Source organism: Uranotaenia lowii, chromosome 1, assembly GCF_029784155.1.
Source record: "Uranotaenia lowii strain MFRU-FL chromosome 1, ASM2978415v1, whole genome shotgun sequence".
Taxonomy (NCBI): Eukaryota; Metazoa; Arthropoda; class Insecta; order Diptera; family Culicidae; genus Uranotaenia; species Uranotaenia lowii.
The window spans coordinates 134518472-134530010 of record NC_073691.1 but is presented as its reverse complement, the minus strand read 5'-3'; positions in this window follow the sequence as shown (position 1 = coordinate 134530010).

Below are 11539 nucleotides of genomic sequence, written 5' to 3'. Positions count from 1 at the left end.
GAATAACAACGATTAAATTCGATGCAAAACAATGAAATTACGTTACAGAACTGAACATCAATTTCAAGACTAAAATTTCGATAACTTCACAGAGCTGCAAGAAACTTTTGTTCCAGTAGCTCATTTCTTTTTTCTTAAAAACGTATCTTAAAGATTTTTGTGTATTGTCACAGAATTTATATACGATCTACAAGTTGATCTGATTTTATAAGATTATTTTGGGTTATACTAAAAAGATTATTTTAAGATGGCAAGGCTAGATAATTTTCAAAATATATTGTCTGAAAAAATCTGATGAACTTAAAAAAAACCTTGATAAAAAGTGATGATCTGAATCTGATCTTAAATCTGATGATGACACCTTTATCTGTGATTTAGTGATAGCTTTTTGGAAAGAAAATTTGAGAGATTTTATCTAGGTAAGAGAATTTTAATTTTAAGTTCTTATTTTTTCATCTTTATTACAATCAATTAAAAAATCAATTGTGCCTTTTGCAATCGATAAACTTTTAATCTATTCGGTTATCACTAACATTGAAGGAATTTAGTTATTAGAATCTAATTTAAACTTTAAGACCCATCATGAATAACTTTAAACAAGACTTAAATTCAGATATCAAAAAATGATATTATTTTTTACGTTAAATCACCGGCTGGAAAGTTAGTAGTTTGTACTCAATAATGCAAATTAATGGTGAATATAGAATTTTGTTTACCAAAATTTAAGATATATGAATTTATATCAACACAAACTTATAAATCAGTTTGAGTAATCGTTCAGGAAACATAACATAGAATAAAGTCTTTGCTTGAAGTTTAAAGCAAAATGAGACCTTTGGAGCCAACAGGATATGTGTAAGCGCATAAAAGCTAATTAAGAGATAAAATGTTTTCATGTTTGGTAATTTTCATATATTTTTCGAAAATTTGCATTTTTTTTTTGTATGTACAAATATGCATTTTTCTTGTAATGTAAAATTTCTTGTATGTGAGTAAAATTCTAATATTCTGAAAAATCACAAAATATAGTTTGAAATATGAAGAATCGTTAGACATTACAAAATTAAAATCAACCATCTTATAACACCCCCAAACCCTTTGGCTCTGGGGGCTTAATATACATTTGAAAGAATTTTGAGTTAAGTCTCACAACAACTTACAAAGCTAATGGTTTTTCAACGATCCAGATTATAATTATTTTAAGATTTTCTAAAAAATTGCCCAGGGGGGCATTGAGCCCAAAAATTTAGCAAAAAGGGCAGTGAGTGAAAAAAAATTTGAAAACCACTGGTGTAAACTATAGCAATATAAAGTTTTTGGCTGATATCCAATCCGTCATACTGGGTAATGTTTTTTACGGCATCAAAAAAGTTTAAAAAAAATGTACATCTATTGCTCGATATTTTTATATTTTCTAAGAGAATCAAAAACTTTAAAAACTATTTCACAATGTGAAAAACTATTTCATCATAATTGTGTTATCTTTAAATGATAACTTTATTACATTATATTAAAATAAAAATTGAATAACCGTTGTGGTATACCATTATTGCATCGAACACTGATGTAGTATGATGGCTTGTTTAACGGTGAATAAAAGAATCCTAAAGTTATAATCAAGAACATGTTGGAAAATAAATATTCTTGAAATTTTGTTTTGGTTTCTCTCAGTTCGTAATTAAATGTGACCTATTCTGATTATTTTATTCTCAGTTCTGAAAAAAGCTTTAGTTCGAATGGAAAATAAATTCTCAGGCTAGAACGTTAAACTTTCAAGTTCTGTTCAATCTTTAATGAAATTTCAAAAATTGTACACCTTTTTGTTCTGAACGCCAGTTCTATATTTATCTGGAATTTGAACTTCAGTTTTATTTAAATAAAATCATGATTAATATTTTTATTAGTTTAAAAATTTTAGACATTTTTTTTTAGATTTAGACCTAGAATTCTAAATCAAACTTATATTTATGCCGATTAAACGAACTGTAACAAATTTTAAATCGCACACATTTGAGCTTCGATTTGTTCTTTTCAATTTTCTGCAATTTATATTCGTCAACAGTGTTCGCTTCAATTATCTTTTTCATTAGTTATGCATTTGGGCAAACATTGAACCATTCTAAATGGGTGAACTTGCCTTGACATTGCGCGAAAGCTTCCGACGCCAAGGTTCAAAAACAAACAACTAAAACTCAAACGGTTACTCCCCGAGCCAAAACAAAGCTTAACAATTTACAAGCAAGAAATGAAACATTGGACAGCACTGCTGATGATAAATTCAACGACTTGTTCGCTAAGAAATTCATTGAAGCTTCATAGCCTTGGACGAAAGTTTCTTACTACTAAGCTTGCCACATCCGGACACTTGGTATATTTTAGTACCCATTTTTTTTCTTCAGTTCTTCTTACGAAATTCCATCAGCCCGAGAGCTATGCAACTTCACCGCACGAAGAAAGTCTTTCTTCCAACGTTTGTCTTTTTTGCTCTGCGCTGCCTTGAGACGAAGAAAAAGCTTAGTTTTATGCTGTTGGATACAGTAGAGTGGATCAGCTAGAAGTTTTAGCTTTAAAACGAAATAAGTATACAGTTGCAGAGAATAGATGGAAAATTAACTTATTTACTTACTAGCTGATTATCCCGGCCATACTCGAGCTCTCAAAAAACTCAGAATCCATACCAAAAGTTTCTATTTTTTAGGATTTATTGCATACTGTTCTTTTTTAAAACAGTATTTTTATTATATGGAACACATATTCGAAAATCAAATTTAGTAAACTTATAATTTTAGATATTGGAATAAATGGCAATCATATACTCTATGCTCCTGCAAAAAAGAATGTCTAAATTTGACCCACCTTATAGCTGAAACTTTCTCCGCTTGCTGGAAAGCTGAGTATCGTTTTGAAGCTGCAGACGAGGTGATAAATGTTGCCTGCCAAAAGAAAACGCCTTTTGCTAGACCAACAAGGGCTGTAGCGAACAAACGGAACATTCAGCATATCTGCTTACGATGACCAAGCATGGCAGAATCTTCTGTTGAACGTTCAACAAGTTACAGCTAAAACGTTTGGAATATGAATGAAAATCATACGGGATGTTTGCATATATGTATGTACATTAGACCGCTGCAAGCTTTGTATGAAAATTTCAAATTCTTAAATTTTTATACCTCCCATAACTTTTTTTGGTTGTTTTTGCTGCCAGAAATAGCAATAAAAATTTTGGAAGCGATCCATTCAGTCCTGAATTAGCGCAACGAGTTTTAATTTTGTATAAAAATTTGTAAGGAAAAACAAAATTTTTCATTCAAAAATCGCCAGAGATGTACTGAAAGTTCCAAAAAATATAACTTTGGATGAAAGATATTCCTTGATTCTTGCAGTACTATTCATTCCAACAAAGCAAAAACCAAACTTATACCCCATAAAAGTTATTCGGTGTTATAAAAAAAATATTTTTCGAAATACTTTTTTTTTTAAATTTTTGCGTTTTTTTCTTTTTATTTTCAAGCTGTGTAACCGTAGGATGGAAATAAAATATCTCAAAAAACTGCTTTACATTGCCAGAAAATTTATTGATTTATATACCTTTGCAAAAACATTTCATGCTATCATTAACAGCTCTAGCAAGCATAATCAGCAATTTTTAAATACTTTTCAATGGATTCATATTTTTTATTTTGAAATGGTTATAACTTTTTTCATGAAATTCTTAGCTTTTTATCATATTAGCAAAAAATGAAGCTTAAGAATAGTTAAAACCAAAAATCAAAGACCGACTTCATTTCAAGCTTATTTAAATTTTCTGGATGATTTAATGTGCAAAAATTTTGTCTTCCATACAAATTTCCATACAAAATTGAAACGCGTTGCGCTAACTCAGGAATCAACCAAATCATCTCAAATTTTACACTGATGTTTGGTGACCCAAAAGGCATCGAAAAAACATATGGGAGCAAAAAGTCATTTTTTGCAGCGATCTAATGTACATAACTTAGGTATATTTGACCAGAACATCCATCGGCATTCTTCATTTCACGTTTTAAAAGACCAATGTTAGTGAAGAACTTTACAAAACAGCTATTGATTAAATATCCTGAGCAGCGCCGGTTTTTTTCTTTTGGTTTTTCATTACAAATGTTATTATATCCGATCCTGACTTAATTTTGTATAATCGTTCGACTCATTAAATTACGAGGGTAAATTATCTTGAGTGGAAAAAATTTGTTTAATAGGTCTCAATCCTTTTCTTTGAGTAACTGTGAAAACTGCAATTAAATGCAATCTTTAAAGTTTAAAAGTTTAAAAATGATGTTTGTTCGTAACAGAAAGGATTTTTTGATTATTTAAAGACATCGAATTTGGGCTTTGCTTTGCTGTGTCTAATTTAAATAGACCGATTCTCTCAACTCAAATTTCAGTTTTTTTCCTCCAAATTTCAGTTTTAGAGTATTTTAGAATGATAATTATGATGATTTGAATGTGCGCTTCAAGCTTGAAGATATTTGAAGATATCCGGAGAGTCAGTAATACACATGAATGTTTCAAGTTGTAGATTTAACAAAAGTAGTATCTTATGAATTACGATGAAATTTATTTATATTTGAAAATCATATGAACTTGAGGTATTCTTCTAAGTTAAAAACACTGATTTCGCAAACCGATTTCCAGGGCTTCGAACTCAAGCGTTGAATCGGATAGGTTTTCAACACCAGTCTACCAATTTAATTGTTATTTATTACTGTGATAACTAAAGGCACAACCAAAATACACTTGTGGGTCAATCTCCAGTTCTATAATTTCTGATCAAGGACTATCAATGTGTAAATAGGTATGACTGATACATTATTATATTAGTAGTAGTACGCTACCACATTTCCCATCCAATACAAATACAAATTAATCACTCAACCAGGAGGCAGGAGGCAGGAGACTTAATAACACGACGAGGTCTAGAGTTCAACGATTCGTAAGCAAACTTGGCTTGGTTTCCACTGAGATGTCCAGAACGATGACCATGTGACAACTCAGCGCTATCTTGATGAACTTCATCGTCAGCGATATCGGGAACCGGCTGAGTTGCCTCTGCTAGATCTAAAATAGAAAGACTAAATTGATTAAAACTAATAATAGTTGACTACAAGAAATGGTATAAAGTTATTTGCATTCAACTGATTTTCAGTCGGAAAATCAGCTGGGATAGTTTTCTTAACATGATCTTACCAGTTATAGCATTTTGAACAGTTAATCTTGAACCTAGTTTAGTTTAGTTTAGCTGTCGGGATTAAAAGTTGAGCTTAATTTATTTCCCGAATGCATGTTTATCATCAACACTTGATCTCCAATTTTAATCTGAGAAGGTACTGCATGACGGTGACTATCTTCGTTCTCTTTTCCTTTCAATTTCATTTGCTGGTCTTTATCTCTATAGTCGGTAAATTGTGGGGTAGATCCTATGTCATCAAGACATGGAAGTTTCGTTCTAATGTTTCGACCGTACAAAAGTTCGCTTGGAGTTTTTCCGGTAGTACTATGACTTACTTACTTACTTAATGTTCCCGCGCCGATCCGTTGGTGCATAGGGCCGTGGTAAAAGCCCTCCTCTGTTGACGCTCCGGAGCCAACGTCTTCACTCAGACTCAGTTCTCAGTCAAGACTCTCGTCGACAGTTCGGATTTTAGCGGCTAGGCTTCGCCGCCACGAGTTTCTGGGTCTGTCTCTTCTTCGATGACCTTCTGGATTCCAATCTAGCGCCTCTCTGCAAATCTCGTTTTCATCTTTTTGCAGCGTGTGCCCAATCCATCTCCACTTACGTTCCCGAATCTCGATTTCTAGCGCCCTTTGATGACACCGGTGATGTAGTTCCTCATTCGAGATCCAGTTGCCAGGCCACCAAGCGCGGATGATATTCCGCAGGCAGCGGTTTACAAATACTTGCAGTTTTCGCGTCGTTACCGCATATGTGCACCAAGTTTCGCACCCGTACAGCAATACGGATTTGACGTTTGAGTTGAAGATTCGGATTTTTGTTCGTAGAGAGATCTGGCGTGACCGCCAGATGTTTCAGAGACTCGCAAACGCAAATCGGGCCTTTCTGATCCGGGTTTCGATGTCTTTCCTGGTACCACCATCAGGCGTTATCTGGCTACCAAGATACTGGAAGCACTCCACTTTCTCAACTTGTTGCCCAGCTACCATGAAACTGGAGGGATTTCCTGTGTTGATCTATATCGACTTGGTCTTTCCGACATCGACTTTGAGACCTGCTGCCTTGGAACTTTCGGAGAGGTCGTCGAGTTTGCTCTGCATATCCGGTTGCGTTTGGGCGAGCAAAACAATATCGTCAGCCAAGTCAAGGTCGTTCAGATGCTCCATTGTTGAAGGATTCCACGGCAATCCTCGGTTCGGTGCACAGTCGATCGATCCAGTCTGAATCTCATCCATTACGGTTAGAAAAAGTAGCGGTGATAAAATTCATCCTTGTCTCACTCCAGCAGTTACCGGGATTGGTTCGGACAAGACACCATCGTGCAAGACCTTGCACGAAAATGCCGCATATTCTGCTTCGATGAGATGGACTAGTTTCTTTGGGACCCCTCGTCGCCTTAGAGCCGCCCAGATGTTTTCATGGTTAAGTCGGTCGAATGGTTTTTCGAAATCAACGAACACCAGCAGAAGAGAGTCCTGGAATTCGTTGATTTGTTCCAGTATGATTCGTAGCGTTGTGATGTGGTCCACACATGATCGTCCGGATCGGAATCCAGCTTGTTGCCGTCGGAGTGTAGCGTCGATTTTCTCCTGGATCCTGTTCAGGATCACTTTGCAGAGTACTTTGAGGGTTGTACAGATCAACGTTATGCCTCGCCAGTTACCGCACTCTGTCAGGTCTCCTTTCTTCGGGACCTTTACGAGGATACCCTGCATCCAGTCGGCCGGGAATGTTGCAGTATCCCAGATGTCAGCGAAAAGACGGTGCAACATTTGTGCTGACAGGACAGGGGTCGGCTTTCAGCATTTCAGCAGGGATGCAATCGATCCCAGGTGCTTTGTTGGATTTCATGTTTTTGATTGCTGCTTCTATATCAGCCAGCGAGGGCGCTTCCGAGTTGACGCCATTAATGCGACTTACTGTTGGCGCTTCAAGCTGCGGGTTCTGTTGGCCATCGCTATCCGTGACTCGGAAGAGTTGTTCGAAGTGCTCAGTCCATCGTTTGAGCTGATCTGTTCGATCGGTCAATAACTGACCTACTCGGTCTTTCAGCGGCATTCTAGCATTAGTCCTGGCACCACTGAGGCGGCGAGAAATGTCATAAAGTAAAAAAAAAAGATCGATCTCGCAAAAAGATCAATCAATTCTTCTAAGGTTCAAGTTTACTTCGAAATTTGAGAGCACACAAATTTAACTACAGTCAGAAAATTCAAAAGACGGCGAGTTACTTAAATTTAAAAAAATATTATGAAAACAAGAAGAAGTGACAAAGTTTTCTCATTCTCCCCTACACTTCTATGCATATTTAACATAAAATCTTTCAGGATACTAAAAAAAACTTTCAGTGAAAGTTCTCTGTATTGTTTTTCATCAGAGTGGTTGCTTGAATTTTAATCCTTGCTGCAGTTCTTTTCGTCTTTCGATACTGGCTGGATTCGGTCAAAGCCAAGGTTCGTCGCTTACGGCAAAATAATTTATTCAATCGCACATTTTCAACGCTAAGCTTTGACGGTAAGTACCTACATTCCGCGTTCCATCACTTTCATGATTCAGTTCATCAAACAGCGGTGGTAATCGAAGAGGAGAAAGAAAAGTCTACACGAAAACAAATTGAACGTGTGATTCGCGTTCATTGTACCAGTTTTGTTTCTTCTTTGGAGTCTTGGGGTGAAATATTGTTTGTTATGGGTGGGTGCATCGTTCAAATCATTGATTTGTTAAAGATTTAAACGAAAGAGGTGAACGGCGAGACGACAATGCTCCATTCGTGCCGTGTTTGTCAACTTGCGTGGGTTCTTTATTTTCGTCTGCCTTAAGACAGGTCATAGGGTTTCACTTTCTTTCTGGAGTATTTGTTGAAAAATGGGTTTAATTGACAGAGCTTTTTTTTTTCTTTGGGATATATTTTTTACGATGTTCCGGTTTATGGATGAGCTAAGTTTCAACTGCCACCCTAACTCGTCAAATCATATAAGAATATCATTTTAAATGTAAATAATGTTAGTTGATGAGTGTGTTGTATATCCAAACCATTCTTCTCATGGTATGTAATTTGACGTTTATGTATATTCGATCGATTAAAAAATTAAATTGAAAAACTTATTTTACGCAATAAATTAAAACCCAATTGGCTCTGAAATTTCAGACTTCAGTAGGGGAAAAAGGGGATTTTTCCCCCTTTTCTTATTTTTATCATATCTTTTTGGAAAAATTTAGCAACTCGTCGTCTTTTGAATTTTTTGACAGCATGTAATTTCAAGTTTATATGCTCCAAAAATTGTAACGATACATGAACTCGAAGATGAACTAGGAGCATTATCGTGGAAGTTAAAAAATTGGGATATTTTTAAAGTTAAGGGGGACTTGATCATTTATTGAAGGAGACTTGATCCTTCACTCCGGGGGCCCTAGTCCATGGAAAAAATCAAACAAAATTTCAAAAAAGATTGTCAATTGGCTATTTTGGTCATGTTTTGTTCTCATTTCACAATTTATAAATGTCAGATGAAGAAAATTCCAAAACTATGTCCAACCCTAGAGTCATTGCATACTTTTAGGCGGTTTTTCTGAATTTAAGAGAAAATAAATTTTCTTAGCCCTCTTTACTTTAGTGCTAAAATCCCAGAAAAACAAAAACTTACAAACAATTATTGGATAAATAATCGTTATCTTGTAATCAGCGATGATCACGGTCTATTTAGAAGAAAAAAAAACCTTTTTGAACTCTAGGGATCAATTGAACCCATAATGTACATTTTAGAAAAACTTTATCATAAAAATGTTGAGAGTTTACCATTGTTTGGGAAATACCGTATTATGAAGTTTATCGTACACTAACGTTGTACATATGAATTGGGATATATATTTTTGTTTTAATTTTTTCATGTCAGAACATTTTAAAGTGATAAACAAAGATCTTAAAGTCGCATTTTGAGAAATTTTTAAAACAAAGTTCAATAACTCAAAAAAATATTTTGTTAAAATTTATTGAGCTTATAGCATAGTACATTTAGTACATTTTTCTAGAACATTTGATCCTTGTAAGTCATTCCAGTTTAGTTTTCCAGCTAAGAAATCGAGTATCTCCAGTGATCAAGTAGCCTCATTCTCCCCTACAGATATGTTCGTAAATATTTTTTCAATTGATTGTTGAATAAAAAAATAATTAGGGCTATAATTTTTCCACATTCGAGGAATAATAACATAACAAGCTTTTTTTTTTAAAAATAAACAACCCTTTGAAATCAGAATTTTTTACATTTCGTAGTGTTGCAAACATTCAAAATGTTATTTGCAGTTGAAACACGCTTTTCTTTAATCTGTACCTTGCGTTACTGTTACAAAGGCGATTTTTTTTCCGAAAGAATTTACAGGTTTTTTTTCTGGAAAATAACTGTAAGTTGAGTTGTAAACGGCAGTTCAACCGTCAGCTGAGGTAACATGCAATACTTTTTAACTTCAATGGCTTCTAAAAAAATATATCTAGAGATAATCATACAGCTTTTGCATGCATCAAATGTTTAAGGTTGATGCATCATGAAATGAATTTAGTTAGAAAAGTTATTGGCTTCTCTGGTTATTTTGAATATTCCTAAATTATGCTATTTCCACCCCACTAAAAAAGTTGTTAACTTCGCAACAAACTTTGTTTCTAAGGAAAAATCTATTGAAAACGTATGAAAATGTATTGTTTTTGATAAATTTGTGAGGTCATAACGCATCAAACTACCAATTGTTGACGTTTTTAGTTTTTTTGAATTTAAATTTTTAAATTTTTTTTCTGCCAATAAAGTTGTGTGAAGGAAAATCATAAGGATGCGGCATACATTTAGGGGTAAGGAACTTCAAAAAATTCTACTAGCTGAAATCGAGGAAATAAAAGTTAGGTTGGATTCAGTTTTAATGCACAACAACCACATCACTATAAGGCAGTTCCATACAATGAGGTGGAAAAAGATATTGTTTGGTACTTTGGACTCATTTGTAAATTTTGAAAATTTTGAATGAAAATGACTATTTTAACTAGTTTAAGATAAATTCATACAACAAATGTTTTAAACAACTTATAAAGTGGGATGTTTGGTGTTATTTTCAATTTTACCTTTTATTTCTTTCGAAAGCCGTTTATTGGACTACTTAATTGATAATTAAATGATAAATATTATCAAAACAGTTCATGTGAAAAATGTGTGAACGGATTTATTAAACATGAAAAAATAATTTTGTTAACAAATTAGCAACAACTTTGTTGAATTTATACTCGTTAATGGGTACCTCCATTACCCAAAATAACCCCCTCCCCTTCTTATTACCCTTTTGCATGATATTTTCCGCTTAAAACTAGGTCTTGAAAGTGAAAAGAGCATGGAGCAATGCTGGCCTTTTTTTTACAAGGCTTCAAAGTTTTGGATTGTTGAAAAAATGTTTATTAAATCATTTTTATAATAGATTAATTTGGTGTGTGAAAGTTTTCAACGGTTCAAATGAAACCTTTTAATAGAAGCTTTCATATGGTGTACTTTAAATTAAAGAAAAAAATTTCCATAGAAAAATATGTACCTAATTCAATTTTTTTTTCATCATAAAGTTTTTTCAAATTTTCAAAGTCTGATGTCGGTTGTACGTTTAGTATTCAAGATAATGAGGTGAAAATCTGGACATATCTTCAAGTAGTATTATAGTCAAGTATTAGGTTATTAACTAGTAAAAATTGAAAAAAAAACGATCCGATAAAGTTCAGTTTGTGACTTTATTCCGCCTCAAACCCCATAGTGCAATGGTGCAGCTTCTAGGGCTCGAAGCTCGAACAAATTCATGCCTTTTTTCAAATGAGCTAACCATTTCTGAAGCCATCGACCATCTTAACCAGCCAATCGATATCTTGGCTATCTCATTCATATTTTATTTTTGCTTCAGCAATAAGAACAAGAAAAGTCAAAGAAACAATCATGAAAGGATCCGCATACTTCGTTTTCTTGGAACAATTCTCGTGAACCATGTTATGCTCTCCCGAAAAGAGGGAGTGCGATTTCGGTGTTAATTGAATGTGAAATGTGAGAAAGAAAAATTGAATGTTCCTGAGTGATTATTCTGTCAGACTAAGGAAAACTCCAATGATCATTGAGGTGGCTAACAATTTGGAAAATATGATCGATTGGTCTAGTTACGTTTATGAGTTCATTAACATCTGATTCGATGCTCTAAAATCAACAACTTTCTTGTTAATGAAATTATTCTAAAAAATGGACGGAAAAACTGTCTGTGTTGCTAACTTCTTTCCATGAAAAATTAATTCTTTGTTTGGAGCGTCATAACTATTTTCACACTACT